At 43.0% G+C, this 17233-nt stretch overlaps 1 pseudogene; it reads right to left on the bottom strand.

Moving 5' to 3' along the window:
• Window positions 1-17181, bottom strand: part of LOC132576005 (tRNA-dihydrouridine(16/17) synthase [NAD(P)(+)]-like) — a 69916-nt pseudogene extending 52735 nt beyond the window's left edge.
• Between the last annotated feature and the right edge of the window lie 52 nt (window positions 17182-17233).

Here is a 17233-nt window from a genome sequence, read left to right on the forward strand (position 1 = left end):
CTCAAGGCCAAAGCAGGCCTGAGAACGAAATTGTAACATCAATGTGTGAATGGGCTCTGCGTAGTGCCCCTCCCTCAAGAATCCCTTTAAAGTGTACCTTATATGATTGCATTCTATTGTATGATCTTTAGTCTTTCAATCTCCTTGTAGTCGAGAACCATGATATCAATAAACTAGTTACTTTGTTATCAGCAAAGACTCGTTATTGAATCCACCGACTTGACACCCATGACCATAATATAATAAATTATTCACTGACATGCCCAACACTGAATCTTGTTACAGCATCACAATTAGGAATGTGTTAAACTTTGTGAATAGACATCTAGAGAAAAGAATTTTGAAATTTCATTTCATATATATATTATATAAAAAACTCTTACAAAGCCATTTTAGAATAAAAGTACAATGACCGCACAACTAAAAAAACTGTTACTGCAGCCCATAATTTTCTCTAAGGTAGTCTACAACAGCAGATGTGCTTGATAAAACATTAAAAATTTTCTTTTCTTGCTTTGAAGTAATTCTCTCCATCATGTACATCAAATGGTGATGAAAACAGGCAAAAGGAGTCCCATGTTCAAGAGCGATATTAATCCAGTCCTGGATGCACTTTAGAGGTGTTTCTTCGTATCCTGCAAACATGGCTGGATTTGCTAAGAGCCCCCGAGCAACCATCACACCTATACAATGCAAACATTTTTTAAAAAATTAAGAACAGATTGCTGATTTCCTTTATACTAAAGTTTTGTGTTGTACCCTTTTATTTATTTATTATTTGCCTTTCTCACTGAAACTCATGACAGATTACAGAATCTTAAACTCAATGTAATAAAGACAACTGTAATACAGACAATAAAGACAACTGTAATACAATAAACAAAACAACAACACTGGATGACACAATGGGAAAAAATCAATACATTGGATTTAGAGAACAATGAAATATATTTCATAATGCATCGAACTCATGCACTTTCAAATCTCATTTATCGAGAGCAACTATTTGCATTTCTCATTACAGAGGGGATAAATGGGAAAATTCAACCTAAGGCTTGTACTTACCATCTGTTCCTGTTATTTGATTAATGTTCTCCACATCTTTTAAAGATTTTATGTCGCCATTAGCCACAACTGGTACAGACACACTTTGCTTGATTATTTTAATTGCATCATAGTGAACTGGCTGGTGCCTTTCTTCTGCATTTCTTCCATGGACCGTAATCCAGGATACTCCAGCTGCTTCAGCTTTTTGACAGAGATCCACGGTTCTTTGGAGGTCGTCGTGAATCCTAACGTTGCAAGCCACAGAAACATGATTCAGTTCATAATCTGAACTGCATGCAAATTAAGGGTGGAGTTAAGAACTGCAGCAGAAGTACGAAAAAATGGTAGAACGTATTCCAGATTTTCTTCAAACGTTAAACTTTTCATTTATTACTCTCATCGACCAAATATTGCCTGTAAGAATTCGGGATGGTACGCATTGTCCGCAAACCCGCACAAAGTTGGTTGTGCCCAGGGCCCTCACGCATTTCAGTGATAATGTCAGTTTGTGTGGCAGCATACTTTTCTGCACAATAAATCCTAAAACTGATTGAAAAGCAGATGAAATACCGGCTTCACTACAAACTGCATTTAGGCCAAGAAACTAGCTATACGAACAAGAACCAGCCACAGTGACATGTTCCTTTCTCCCACTCCCAACCCCCCCAGCGAAGCAAATTCCTCCTTCCATGCAAATGTGGCAACATATAAAGTTCCATATAAAAGCACCGCTAATGAAGGTCAGCGCCAATGTTGCATTTAGCCACAGGGTGCCAGATGACTTTTGCCCTCTAATGCTAGACTAATACTTCACCGGCTATATCGCGGATAAGAATTTTATTAGAAATTGATCTACATTTGTTCCTGCTGCACACAGGGCTTTGCTTCTGAGCAAGGGTTTTCATACAAATATTGACAATCCGACCCGCAGTCAGCATGATATAGAGCCAGCATGGTGCAGTTGTTAGTCTTGGACTAGGAACTGGGAGTGCCAGGTTGAAATCTCACTTGTGCCATGGAAACTTGCTGGGTGACCTTGCGCCAGTCATATACTCTCAGCTTAACCAGCCTCACCAGGTTGTTGTGAGGATAACATGGGGGAGGGGAGAACTATGTAAGCCATTTTGAGTCCCCATTGGGAGAAAGGTGGGATGTAAAGTAAATAAATATAACTTGGGAGTACTGAAAATGTACAAATCCTTATAAACTATTTTAATGGAGAAACGTCGACTGCGGGGTGACATGATAGAGGTTTACAAGATAATGCATGGAATGGAGAAAGTAGAGAAAGAAGTCCTTTTCTCCTTTTCTCACAATACAAGAACTCGTGGGCATTCGATGAAATTGCTGAGCAGACAGGTTAAAACGGATAAAAGGAAGTACTTCTTCACCCAAAGGGTGATTAACATGTGGAATTCACTGCCACAGGAGGTGGTGGCGGCCACAAGTATAGTCACCTTCAAGAGGGGTTTAGATAAAAATATGGAGCAGAGGTCCATCAGTGGCTATTAGCCACAGTGTATGTGTGTATATAACATTTTTTGCCACTGTGTGACACAGAGTGTTGGACTTGATGGGCCGTTGGCCTGATCCAACATGGCTTCTCTTATGTTCTTAATGTCTGTTTGTTTTTTTGTTGTTGTCAGCTGCTGTTATAGGGCAAGCGGCATGTAAATTTTCTGAATAAACTCCTGCTTTCACTCCCCTCCCTCCCCCCAATGAGATAGCAGCACCACCAGGATTCAGAAGTCATCTTTTCTGAGAACTGTAATGTTTTATGGTTTTATTTGTTCTGGGTTTATTTGTTTGTAAATTATAATTTTGTTGTTAGCCACTCTGAGCCTTACTATCAGGAAGACGAAAATATCAAAAATATTGTGCAAAACACACTCTTGAATAGTTTGTACAGAATTAAGTATATTATATTATGTCATATAATGAACAGCATACCAAAGTGAGCATACATTCAGAAATTAAAGCCAACACAAGAGTCTTTAACAAGAGTCTTTTGGCTTTAATTTCTGAATGTATGAATGTATGCTCACTTTGGTATGCTGTTCATTATCTCTCTCTCTCGGCTTGGCTTCGCGAACGAAGATTTAAGAAGGGTGCAATAGTCCACGTTTGCTGCAGGCTCGCTGGTGGCTGACAAGACCAATGTGGGACAGGCAGGTCCGGCCACAGCGGCTGCAGGGAAAAGTCTGATTTAGGGTTGGTCCTGTAGCAGTGCGATTCTTCCTCAATCTCCTTTTGTCCTCAAGACCAGCTATGCGTGTGTTCTCAAAGGAAGAGACAGCCTGGTGGATGGTGTGCCTCCATGCTTTGCGATCTGAGGCTAGGTCAGACCACTGGTGATGGTTGATGCGACAGGTGCTAAGGGATTTCTTCAAGGAGTCCTTGTACCTCTTCTTTGGTGCCCCTCTATTTCGATGGCCGGTGGAGAGTTCGCCATACAGGGCAATCTTGGGAAGGCGGTGGTTTTCCATCCTAGAAATATGCCCTGCCCAGCGCAGCTGCGTCTTCAACAGCAGTGCCTCGATGCTGGTAACCTCCGCCCTCTTGAGGACTTCAGTGTTGGTCACAAAGTCACTCCAGTGGATGTTGAGGATGGTGCGAAGGCAGCGCTGATGAAAGCGCTCGAGGAGTCGCAGGTGATGACGGTATAAAACCCACGATTCGGAGCCGTAGATGAGGGTTGTCATCACAACCGCTTTGTAAACATTGATCTTTGTGCCTTTTTTCAGATGCTTGTTGCAACAAGCATCTGAAAAAAGGCTGTTCATTATATGACATAATATAATATACTTAATTTTGTACAAACTATTCAAGAGTGTGTTTTGCACAATATTTTTGATATTTTTGTATTCCATATATTGTGCTGCCATTGTTCTTTTGCATTACTATCGGGAAGGGCGGTCAGATTCAATAAAATAAATAAGCTTCTACTACAGAGATGTCAAACTCATTTGTTATGAGGGCTGGATCCGACGTAAATATCACTTTGTCATGCCGGGCCACGTGGGCCGTAAAATGGAACACGAGGTACCAGAGATATAAACTTTATAAAGATTATTCCAAATGCAAAACGGCAATAGCAGGCTTGATTGGCTTAGACGCGATACGCAGAGGGGTAGTAAGCGTGGCGATATCAGCACTGATGCTGACTCAGGAAACCTAGGTTTCAATTTGGTCCAGGAGGATGCAACGAATAAATGGGGGAAAATATCTAAGGAAGTGAGCAGTGACACACAAAAGCTTATACCTTACCACACATTTTGTTAGTCTTGAAGGTGCTACTGGACTTACTCTTTCTACTATTATCAGAAACCACAACATTCAAAAAACTACGAGGGAACATTGTAATCTTCCAGGACGTTCAGTTGCTGGCCTAAGAATAGCTGTTCTCTTACGAAGGAATTTCAACGGGAGATTAGAAAGAGAAATGGCTGAATGGTAACTGATAATCAAGCTCAAGACAATGCATCCTCTTGGACTGAATCGAGACCTAGGTTTCTTCTCTCATTACCAATGCCTGCTATTGTCATTTGGTGTCTGAAATCACTTCACTCGCCAAGATATAAAGACATTTGGGCTCATGTTTTAGCTGTATCTGAAGAAGTGAGCAGTGACTCATGAAAGCTCCTGCCCTGCCACAAATTTTGTTATTTGTTAAGGTGCTACTGGACTCTTGTTTCCCTCCACTAATAAAGATCACAAGTGGTGCTGTTAAGTTTCATCCCCCCCCCCCATCTGTTAGAACTGGAAAGGGGGATCTCTCTCTTGTGCTCTTTTTGGCTCTCCCTTCCTCCAAAAAAAGCGTATACCTGGAATAAAACTTCGTTGGGCTTAAAGCTGCCATGGGACTCCATCTCTTTCTGTTTCCCTCTGGCTCTTTCCTTTCCTCTCACTTCCTCCCCCTCCAAAGGAGGGAGATGAGCACTCAACCTATCGAGAGGAGGGAGGCTTGGCTTTCTTTCTCTCCTCTGCAAAAGTGAGCTGCGGTGAAGGAAGCAGACAAGAACCAGCTGCTTGAGGGTAAGATACCTGCAGGGGCTGGTTCCAGCCGATGGGTCATATACCTAACATCCCTGTTCTAATATATGGTGCCACGAGTCATGTGGCTCACATTGGGGTGGACTAGGAGATGCGGAAAATGTCCTGGAAAAGGAACCTCTTTCCAAGGAGCAGGGAGAAAGCTTGGTTGCTGTTGCCTTTAGCTTGGCTGGTGTCTCCCTTGGTGGGCTTGTTATGGGGAAAGGGCTGCCCTCACTTGGGGCTGGGGTGGCAGGTCTCCAGACCATCAGCCCACCAAGACTTTTCTTAGGGGACATAATGGTCAATTAATTCATCCTTGGATCATACATACAATTGAACCAACCAGTAATTTTGATAAATATAACAGCTAATGTCCTCACCCTAAAATGTGTGCATTCCCATCCGAAACACTGTTGCATAGTTCTTGCAATCCCTGAAAACGTTGGAGTGCTGATGCAGCACAACTTAAAACTTTACTCAGATGAGACACAAAATCTTTAAAACAAAGCTTACTCTTTTTAAAATGACCCTCAGCACTGCAGCTGTAACAAGAAGTCTCTTGGGAAAATGATGTACAAACCGTCTTCAGAAGTTTATACTATTTGCTCTCCAGCTTCCTTAGGTCTTTATGCTTTTTGTGGCAAAATGCCCAATTATCTATCAGACCTAACCACTCCAAGTCATCGCAGGGCATTTATGTTGGCTAGACTAAACGCGTTTCCCTCCAAAGTTTTACAAGGGAGATATCAGCGAGTCCCTTTAGCCGACAGACTTTGCTCCTGTGGAGCAAATACCCCTGACTCAATCCAGCATATATTGCTTGATTGTTCTTTATAGCATAACCTCCGTAAAGATTTATTTGGCAAGCTTTCTTTTTCTCCAGATTTGTCCATTCTGCCACCCTGTTATTATTTATTGAGTGATACTGAGGGGGTGGTTAGTGAGGCTGTGGCAAAATTTCTGGCTGACATCCTTAAATTTAATTCTGACCATGTTTGAATGCATCTGTAAGCTCGGTTTTATTTTGATTTTACCTCCAATGTTTAAATTTTTATATTCTGTGTATTTTTATCTGAATCTATTATGCCATTAAAGGTTTGGTATGGCTATACAAAAGGACTTTCATTTCAAGTTTCTACTATACAAAAGGACTTTCATTTTATCTCAGCTTTTAATTAGTCACATTTTAGGTAGGTAATGTCAGAACTTACCTGATCTTTACAGATACTGAAAACATAGGATTTTCCACCCGATTCCTTACTTGTTTCACCATCTCTTGCACCACCTCTGGTCTGTTTATTAAGCAAGCACCATAACCCTCTGCCATAGCCCATCTTGAACGAAGGAAAACAAGATAGTTTTAATTTCTCCTTTTAACCTTATAAATGAATTAGTTTTCCCAGGGAAGTAAAGTGTCAACTGATTATGCAAGATTTCCTGGAAATTTAAAGTAATTGTCTATCCTGTTGAAGTTAATTCTTAATAAGCCAGTTCAGGTCACCCCATGACTAAAAGGATATGACGGGACTCAAGATCAAGGAACCTGGAAGCCCCTTCACTGTGAGGAAAGGCTGATTGTTTGAGACCCTTTAGTTCAGCAGAAAGAAGGTAAGGAGGGCATGAAAGAGGTTTATAAAATTATGCATGATGCAGAAAAAGTAGCTAGAGAGGTTTTTGTTCTCCCTCTTCTGTAACATTAATCCCTGATGTAAATAAATCCCCAACTTCTTTGCAAATCAGGCATTCAGTCCCCAAAACAACAAAAAGTATGAGGTAAACCTCCTACAGAGGACCATACTAACCTACCAGAGGTTCCAAGTCTTTGTGAGACTAAAGTGAATTACCATTCAACTACATCAGGAGCCCCCAACCCCTGGGCCGTGGACCAATACCAATCCGTGACCTGTTAGCAACCGGGCCGCAGAGTGAGGCAGAGACACTACACCATCTCTTTTGTCCGCCCGTATCCCAGGCAGATGAAAGAGGCAGTGCAACTGCACTCCAAAGCACCGCCTCTTTCATTTGCCCAGCTCCTGGGTGGGCAGAAGGGGTAGTGTGGCAATGACCTTTGCCTAGCCCTCATTTGAAGACCCCCATGGGGGGGCAGGGATGGGCAGCAAAAACCACAGCATCCCCACCCCCACTGGTCCGTGGAGAAACTGTCTTCCACAAAACCAGTCCCTGGTGTCAAATAGGTTGGGGGCCACTGAACTACATGAATGGGATTTCTACTACTGTCCATTGCTGGATATTAAAGAACTGGTAGGATATGCACAATGTCCTGAATATTTTCACTCAATGTCCAAAATTCTATCAAACATTACCTCTGTGGACAGCCACAGTTTATGTCTATGCCATCTGCAAAAGGACCGACGATACGGGCAGCATCCGCTAGCACTTGTGCTTCTTTTGCAGCAAACTGAACAATCAGAGGGTGGTCCCCTGACAAAAGAGAAGACGTTTGTGTAATTAATGAAAACAAACAAGACTCCCCAATGTATTACGTCTCAGTTATTTCCTCAAAATTGGATCCCAGGTTTTAAAAATTTTATTTAGAAGGGAAATAAATGATTTATTACATTACTAGCTCTTTGTTATACTTTGTACCGCGAACAAGAGTTTTGTTTCCTTTTCAGAACAGAAATAAATATCAATACTTAGTATTTGATATGGCAGTCTGAACACTCCAAAAGTGCTTCCTATACACAGATTGGCAGTTCTTACCCTCTCCCCCATATTGCAGGGGCGTGAGACTCAGAAACAGTGACTTCCCTAGGGACACCTAGGAAGCACACACTAATGGGGAGATCTGAGCCAGGGACATTCTCATTCACTGCTCAGTCTCTTAACCACTGTGCCATACTAAAATAAAGACTGGGGAAGGATGACTCCTGGGGGCATATGATGCATGAGCATTCCCATTTCACATCTTTTTGAAAGCTGCCGAGACCCAGAAATTTGCAGATGTATATAGTGTATAGAGATGTAAAATTTCCAGAAATTTTGAAACCATGGGGGAAAATGCCCCGTCAAGAAGTTTGGTTCACTCAAAATGGTTTCTGTTTCAAAATGCTTTGGTCAGGCTGTTTCTGCAGACTTTCAGTTTTTCTCTAGAAACTCAACTCGCAATGCTGGGAGAGCACACAGTGACCATACAGAGAGTGATAACACCAGCTGTGCCTTACCTTCTCTTTGCTGCTCTCTGCCCTGTACATTCCATCCAATTAGCCACCTGTGGAAGAGTGAAGTTGTTTGCTTGCAGGTGGACTCTTCTACCCTCTCACATGGGCAAAGACTATTAGGTCATGTGGTCAATTGTGAAAAGAACCACTGACTATGACCACTAAGTACCACTCATGTACCATAAGAACATAAGATGACAATTTATTCTATACAGAAATCTAATCCCCGTCTTCTATGGTTTGTGGTCAGGACCAAAAAAGTATTAAAGCAATCCAATATATGAAAGCACAATAAGGTACAGCCCCAACTTCCAATAGTCTCACTTCAATGATTTCTAATGTGCTACGGTCCAACTTGATGTGCAGTTCTGAGAAAAGTCGACTATGTAGAGCAGGGGTCCTCAAACTACGGCCCGCGGGCCAGATGCGGCCCGCTGAGGATGTTTATGCGGCCCGCCGGGTTATGGCAAAATCAGACCGGAAGTGACGTTCGACCTAAACTCGTGTTAGCAATGCACACTTCCGGCACTGGGCTGAGGCGGCGGAGACAGAGTGTGAGGTGATACCGAGGTGAGGTGAGTTCCCAGGCCGGGGTGTGTGGTGTGGGGAAGGGAGAGAGATGCAGAAGACGGAGAACTGACGGCCCGCGGCCTTGTGCAGTAACGGCAGTCCGGCCCTCCAGCAGTCTGAGGGACAGTGAACTGGCCCCCTATTTAAAAAGTTTGAGGACCCCTGATGTAGAGTCTTGAAAACGATGTGTTCTCCGGATGAGAAATGTCACATTTTGAGGGGCTCTTTTTCAAACCTGATAGGCTGAGGATGGGACCCGATCTCAGCAGTTTATTCTATGTAGGAACCAATTCATGCAATCATGAGGGATCATGGACCTGGCAGTTCTTTTCACTTTTCATGCCTGTGCCACCATGCTGGCTTCCCCCTTCTTCTTGCCGGCTTGCACATTTGACCATAAGAAATGGCTTAGAGCCCTGATTGGTGCAAAGGCCTAGCAACACTCTGGACTCTTAGCGATAAAACTTCCAGAAAGCTTTTGATAAATTTCCTCATCAAAGGCTCCTTAGTAAGCTCGAGAGTCATGGAGTAAAAGGACAGGTCCTCTTGTGGATCAAAAACTGGCTAATTAATAGGAAGCAGAGAGTGAGTATAAATGGGCAGTCTTTGCAGTGGAGGACGGTAAGCAGTGGGGTGCCGCAGGGCTCAGTACTGGGTCCCGTGCTCTTTAACTTGTTCATTAATGATTTGGAGTTGGAAGTAAGCAGTGAAGTGGCCAAGTTTGCAGATGACACTAAATTGTTCAGAGTGGTAAGAACTAGAGAGGATTGTGAGGCACTCCAAAGGGATCTGTTGAGGCTGGGTGAATGGGCGTCAACGTGGCAGATGATGTTCAATGTGGCCAAGTGCAAAGTAATGCACATTGGGGCCAAAAATCCCAGCTACAAATAAAAGTTGAAGGGTTGTGAACTGGCAGAGACTGACCAAGAGAGAGATCTTGGGGTCGTGGCAGATAACTCACTGAAAATGTCAAGACAGTGTGTGATTGCAATAAAAAAGGCCAACGCCACGGTGGGAATTATTAGGAAAGGAACTGAAAACAAATCAGCCAGTATCATAATATCCCTGTATAAATCGATGGTGCGGTCTCATTTGGAATACTGTGTGCAGTTCTGGTCACCGCACCTCAAAAAGGATATAGCATTGGAAAAAGTCCAGAAAAGTCCAACTAGAATGATTAAAGGTTTGGAACACTTTCCCTATGAAGAAAGTAAAAAACACTTGGGGCTCTTTAGCATGGAGAAACGTTGACTGCGGGGTGATATGATAGAAGTTTACAAGATTATGCATGGGATGGAGAAGTTAGAGAAAGAAGTACTTTTCTCCCTTTCTCACTCGTGGGCATTCGATGAAATTGCTGAGCAGTCAGGTTAAAACAGATAAAAGGAAGTACTTCTTCACCCAAAGGGAATTCACTACCACAGGGGGTGGTGGTGGCTACAAGCATAGCCAATTTCAAGAGGGGACTGGATAAAAATATGGAGCAGAGGTCCATCAGTGGCTATTAGCCACAGTGTGTGTGTGTGTGTGTGTGTGTGTATATATATATTTTGGCCACTGTGTAATACAGAGTGTTGGACTGGATGAGCCATTGGCCTGATTCAACATGGCTTCTCTTATGTTCTTATGTGAATGTTGTCCACATCTTCAAGAAGGAAAAAAAAGAGGATCCGGGTAACTACTGACCCGTCAGCTTGACGTCTATACCTGGAAAAGTTTTAGAACAAATCATCAAACAGTTGGTCCTGGAACATTTGAAACAATGGATGTGATTACTAAGAGCCAGCATGGTTTTCTCAAGAACAAGTCATGTCAGACTAACCTGATCTCTTTTTTTTAGAAAGTGACTATCTTGCTGGATCAGGGGAATGCTGTAGACATCGTTTATCTTGATTTCAGTAAGGCTTTTGATAAGGTTCCACATACTATCCTTGTTGACAGGATGGTAAAATGCGGTTTGCATCCTGTTACCGTTAGGTGGATCTGTAACTGGTTGACAGATTGCACCCAAAGAGTGCTTGTGAATGGTTCCTTATCCTCTGGGAGAGGACTGATGAGTGCCTCAAGGATCTGTCCTGGGACCTGTTTTGTTCAACATCTTTATCAATGATTTGGATGAAGGAATAGAGGGAATGCTTATTAAATTTGCTGATAATATCAAATTGGGAGGGGTTGCAAATACAATAGAAGACAGAAACAGGATACAGAATGACCTTGACAGGCTGGAAAACTGGGCTAAAACCAATAAAATAAATTTTAACAGGTATAAATGTAAAGTTCTGCATTTAGGTAGGAAAAATCCAATGAATGGTTATAGAATGGGGGAGACTTGTCTTAGCAGTAGTATGTGCGAAAAGGATCTAGGGGTCTTAGTGTATCATACACTGAACATGAGTCAACAATGTGATGCGGTGGATAAAAAGGCAAATGCAATTTTGGGCTGTATCAACCGAAGTATAGTGTCCAGATCACGTGATGTGATGGTATCGATTTACTCTGCTCTGGTAAGATCTGGAGTATTGTGTTAAGTTTTGAGCACCACATTTTAAGAAGGATATAGACTAGCTGGAACAGGTCCAAAGGATGGCGACGAAGATGATGAGGGGTCTGGAGACCGAGTCCTATGAGGAAAGGTTGAAGGAGCTGGGGATGTTTAGCCTGGAGAGGAGGTAGCTGAGAGGTGATATGATCACCATCTTCAAGTACTTGAAGGGCTGTCATCTAGAGGATAGTGTGGAATTGTTTTTTGTGGCCCTGGAAGGTAGGACTAGAACCAATGGGTTGAAACTAAATCAAGAGTTTCCGGCTCAACATTAGGAAGAACTTCCTGACCGTTAGAGCGATTCCTCAGTGGAACAGGCTTCCTCGGGAGGTGGTGGTCTCTCCTTCCTTGGAGGTTTTTAAACAGAGGCTAGATGACCATCTGACAGCAATGAAGATCCTGTGAATTTAGGGGGAGGTGTTTGTGAGTTTCCTGCATAGTGCAGGGGGTTGGACTAGATCCCTTCCAACTCTATGATTCATTGGAAGGGAGGGAATCAGACAAGTTGCCAGTCTCCAGGTGGCTTTTTTATTGCTCTACAAGCTAGCAGCTGCAGATCCCCTGCCTCGGGATGGAGTGCAAATACAGAGAACGTAACCACAAAGAGCGATGCTCCAGGCATGAAGGACTGAGGCAATTCAACATATATAGAATGAAAGCAAATGATCCAAATCAAAGGCATACACAACTATGGAAAACTATGGAGTAAAAACAGAATGCAGAAAGGGTCTTTGTGTTCTACAAGCAAAATTGCAAACATGCCCAAATACTTGAGAGAAAACCGCACTCTATGCTACCTTAGCATGCGTACTTTAAATGTTGTTATCTGGTTAGGGAGAGCTCAGTTCTCAACAAGACTTTCAGAGTTTTCCACTGAGGCTTTAGTGCAACCTCAGTTCCTTATGATCTTTTCTTTCCCTCCAGCAAAAAATGAACTATAAATAGGTGTTTCCAGCTCCCTGCTGAAGGTGCAGAGTGTCCTTCCTCCAGGCTGTACCCCTAGCTGCCGGTTAGCTGTCTGGTGGAGGAACTTACCAGGAGCAGGAAAGAGGTCAGGGCTACACTGCTGACAATGTGGTGATGTCACTCCCAGTGTTTACTGAAGTTGCCGTGCCAGCAACACTGTTTTTTCAGCACAAACTCTCCAGTAGAAGCCAATTTTACCACAGAGTTTTAGCTCAAGTACCAGAGTGTCACTGTGATGGCACAAAATAATGGCTTCTTCCTGTGGCCCTGATTCAGCTAATCTTGAGAAACAAACATCAGCCCGCACAGTTGGAATGTCATATTGAATTTTTTAAAAAATTTGTTTAGCTTGTCTTATTGCATTTATTTTGTAAATTGTTTTGAGCCCTAGAGAGGAAGAAAAAGAGAATATAATTCCTAGATGAACAGTAGGTTGATTCCCAATTTTGGGAGAAATGTTTGGGGCCTAAGAACAGGGGCACGTTCTTGGCAATTATATGCAGAAATTGCTGCCAGCTTACCCTCTTAGGGATGCCTTACCCCCAGCAAACTGTGGCTGTCATGCAGACAAACAGTGCGGCTGGCATGGGCCTATAAGGAATATGCTTCTTTTACACTTGCTATGGGATAAAATAACACAGGAAGGAGCTAGCATCTCTGCATTGCATTTTATAAACTTAAAAATCCAACAGAATGCAAAGAAACTTACCCTGATTTGTTGTGAATTCGCTGTGCCTCGCTTTCACAGATCTGACAAAATCAGCCGCTATGATCATTGGAGTGTAGCACAGGTCGCAGTTATATTTCCTGACTAAAGTTCTGAAGGCCAGTCTGAAAAAAAGTTGAGATTTTTTTTAAAAAAATCAAAAGCACTGTTTTTGTACCTTCGTCCCAAATGTTAAATTTAACAGGATGACTTTATATATTTAACAAAATCCATTAATTGCTTACAAAATTGCTTTCAAGTGCTCTTTTAGCTGCCACAAAGAAAATATTAACCATTCTGGATTTGTAATTCTTTTGTTAAAGGACGTCACCATGAAACTAGATTCTGTGGAAAACTCCCTTATTTATCCAAACCATTCACTACTAGCCAGTGTGCATGAAGAAAGTATGTTTTAGTTTGCCATTCCTAGGCGTTTTTCTGCAATAAGCCCCACTGAGCACACCTCACTGTAAGTAGGGTGCAGCCCAGTGTGGTGGAAGTCAACACAAGGGGCGGGAGAAGCCAGGCATCCATCATACCTTGATGTGATTCCCAAGACCTCCTACCATGCCTCCTAAAAAGCAACTGGAAGCTACAAGACATGTATCCATCCGTTATTCCTGTGACCAAATTCCACACTAATTAAAATGAAAATCTTCACCAAACTGTTAAGTGTTATAAATACTCTGTAGGCATACAAAACACATTTACTAAGACCCACTTCACGCAGAACTTGTGAGTCATTCAACCTTCGTGCGTACAAGTCCCAAGGGGGAAAAAAGGCTCTCTGCCGGTTTTTGTAAATCAAACTAAATGCAATCCACCAATTTCAGATTTACTTTGGTTGAAGTCACTCTGGAAAAGTGAATGCAGGTGGGGTGATGAATAATAATAATAATAATAAATTTTATTTATATCCCGCCCTCCCCGCTGAGGCAGGCTCAGGGCGGCTAACAGGACATGGTATATACCACGATATTGTATAAAATAATTGTAAAATACAGTTAATAAATACATTAAAAACAGTTACATAAAATTTAAAACTACAATAGGTTAAGGTGCTACATTCAGTAAGTATATTCCGATGGCTAGATATCGCTTTCAGGGTTCCTTATAAGCTTGCAGAAAGAGGGTGGTTTTGCAAGCCCTGCGGAACTGATTAAAGTCCCGCAGGGCTCGCACTTCCTCCGGTAGTTGATTCCACCAGTGGGGGGCCATTATAGAGAAGGCCTGCTCCCTCGTTACTTTCAGTTTGGCCTCCTTTGGTCCAGGGATCCTTAAAAGACTTTGGGAGCTAGATCTTAGTGCTCTCTGGGGAACATGTGGAGAGAGGCGGTCCCTAAGGTAGGCAGGTCCTCGGCCATATAGGGCTTTAAAGGTGATAACCAGCTCCTTGTAGCGAACTCGGAATATAATTGGAAGCCAGTGCAGTTCCTTCAGCCCAGGCCGCACGTGTTCCCACCGAGGTAGTCCCAGTAGCAGCCCAGCCGCCGCATTCTGCACTAGCTGCAACTTCCGAGTTCGGCACAGGGGCAGCCCCATGTAGAGGGCGTTACAGTAGTCTAATCTCGAGGTGACCGAATAGGATGTAATTAATAAATGAAACTTACTTTGAGTATCTTACCATAGGAGCACATATTTTCACAATGTTCCCAGGCTGAAACAAGTTGGTTGGACTTTCAGGCTGATACTGTGGAGCATGTCCAGACCTACCAGCCATACATATGTTATCTGGCCACATCTGCAAAACAGCACCGTCATCAAGTTAATTTAAATTGAGAGGGGGGAAAAACCCCTGTCTTTTTTCAGCTGCAATTGCATCCTTGTTATGTAGGAAGTCTGAAAAAATAAACAGGAAGGTCAAGGGACCCTTAAGTGCACTTAAAGTATATGCTGAAATGTAATTACATAAAACTCAAATCAGGAAAATTACAAAGGCCAGTCACCAGCTAAATTAAGTTAGGTAATGTCTGCAAAGGGTGGGAAATCCCAGGTTTTGCCCCCACTTCTGGACTTGAGATTTCTTACTTAATATAGGTGGTGTCACTCCCATCCATTATAGTCATTCTCTGTGTTTTTGTTAATTAAATATGAATGTTACATTTCATTGTGTACTTTCACAGCCCTGATGTTTATTTTTTTCCATATTTCTACACAAATATAGACACGGTGAGGATCCAATGAGTGTACATAAAGAGATGAAATCTAGTCCACAAAGTTTTTTGCTTTAAAGTGGTACAAGATTTCTACTGTATATTTAGAATGTTTAAAAGCAGCTTAGAATATCACCTTATTAATTGTAAACCAACAGCTCCTTCCCCTTCATTATCCGCTTCTAAAGCTGTTCCAAACTTATTTTAAAATCCATATGCATCCGTCCCATACCATTGGGCACTATATGGGGGAGGATTAAAAAGGTGGCAGTCAGTCTCCAGTCGGATTAAAAACAAATTATAAAAGTGACACCCATCCCCCTACAACCAAGGGTTCAATTTCAAAGAACGTTAGTGAGCAGCAGAGCAGTTCACTGCTGAAACTTGGCTAGCCAAAGTTATTTTCAACTGGGTATGAAGGGATGTACTGTGCCTTGTTACTCAGCAAGCTCGATAACTGTTAATCTGGGTCTCCTAGACTCAATTTCCACGCTAAAACCACTGCATGAAACTGCCCTGTTCCTCAGCAGCCGAAAAACACAAGAAGCAGAGTAATGAGAATCATAGACTTGGAAGGGACCTCCAGGGCCATCTAGTCCAACCCCCTGCACTATGCAGGAAACTCACAAACACCTCTCCCTAAATTCACAGGATATTCATTGCTGTCAGATGAGCATCTAGCCTCTGTTTAAAAACCTCCAAGGAAGGAGAGCCCACCACCGCCCGAGGAAGCCTGTTCCACTGAGGAATCGCTCTAACGGTCAGGAAGTTCTTCCTAATGTTGAGCTGGAAACTCTTCTGATTTAATTTCAACCCATTGGTTCTGGTCCTACCTTCTGGGGCCACAGAAAACAATTCCATACCATCCTCTAGATGACAGCCCTTCAAGTACTTGAAGATGGTGATCATATCACCTCTCAGCTGCCTCCTCTCCAGGCTAAACACCCCCAGCTCCTTCAACCTTTCCTCATAGGACTTTGTCTCCAGAACCCTCACCATCTTCGTCGCCCTCCTCTGGGCTCGTTCCAGCTAGTCTATATCCTTCTTAAAATGTGGTGCCCAAAACTGAACACAATACTCTAGGTGAGGTCTTACCAGAGCAGAGTAAATTGATACCATCACATTACGTGATCTGGACACTATACTTCTGTTGATACAGCCCAAAATTGCATTTGCCTTTTTAGCCTGTTGGCTCATGTTCAGCGTATGATCCACTAAGATCCCTAGATCCTTTTCGCACATACTACTGCCAAGACAAGTCTCCCCCATCCTATTACCATGCATTGGATTTTTCCTACCTAAATGCAGAACTTTACATTGTTAAAATTCATTTTGATTTTAGCCCAGTTTTCCAGCCTGTCAAGGTCATCCTGTATCCTGTCTTCTTCTGTGTTTGCAACCCCTCATCAGCAAATTTAATAAGCATTCCCTCTATTCCTTCATCCAAATCATAGATAAAGATGTTGGACAAAACAGGTCCCAGGACAGATCCTCGAGGCACTCCACTTGTCTCTCCTCTCCAAGCCATTCACAAGCACTTTTTGGGTATGGTCTTTCAGCCAGTTACAGATCCACCTAACGGCAACAGGATCCAAACCACATTTTGCCAGCTTGTCAACAAGGACAGTAGGTGGAACCTTATCAGAAGCCTTGCTGAAACCAAGAGAAACGACGTCACCGGCATCCCCCAGCATAGAGAGCCTGTGAGACCCTCGCCGTGGATAGAAACTCACGAGATCACGTGGCTCCATCATCCATGCCGGGGACGTCACGTCGTCTTCCTGGACCTTCGATCCTCCCACAGCCCAGAAACGTCATCCCCAGGAGGTAAAGGAGAGTCGCAAGAGAGAATTGTGGTAGAGCGCTCTAGGGCCCGATCAAAACGAAAAGTTCCATTGCGCCTCTCTAGCCCCCAGCCTCTCTATCCCCTTCCGCATTAAGGGTCCATGATTCGGCGAAGCGCCCCTTGGCCACAAGGGCGCGTGCGTATTGCGTCAGTAGACGTTGCTAGGCTTTGCCGCTTCCTATAGGA

Source organism: Heteronotia binoei, chromosome 8 (assembly GCF_032191835.1).
Source record: "Heteronotia binoei isolate CCM8104 ecotype False Entrance Well chromosome 8, APGP_CSIRO_Hbin_v1, whole genome shotgun sequence".
In the NCBI taxonomy this organism is placed as follows: domain Eukaryota; kingdom Metazoa; phylum Chordata; class Lepidosauria; order Squamata; family Gekkonidae; genus Heteronotia; species Heteronotia binoei.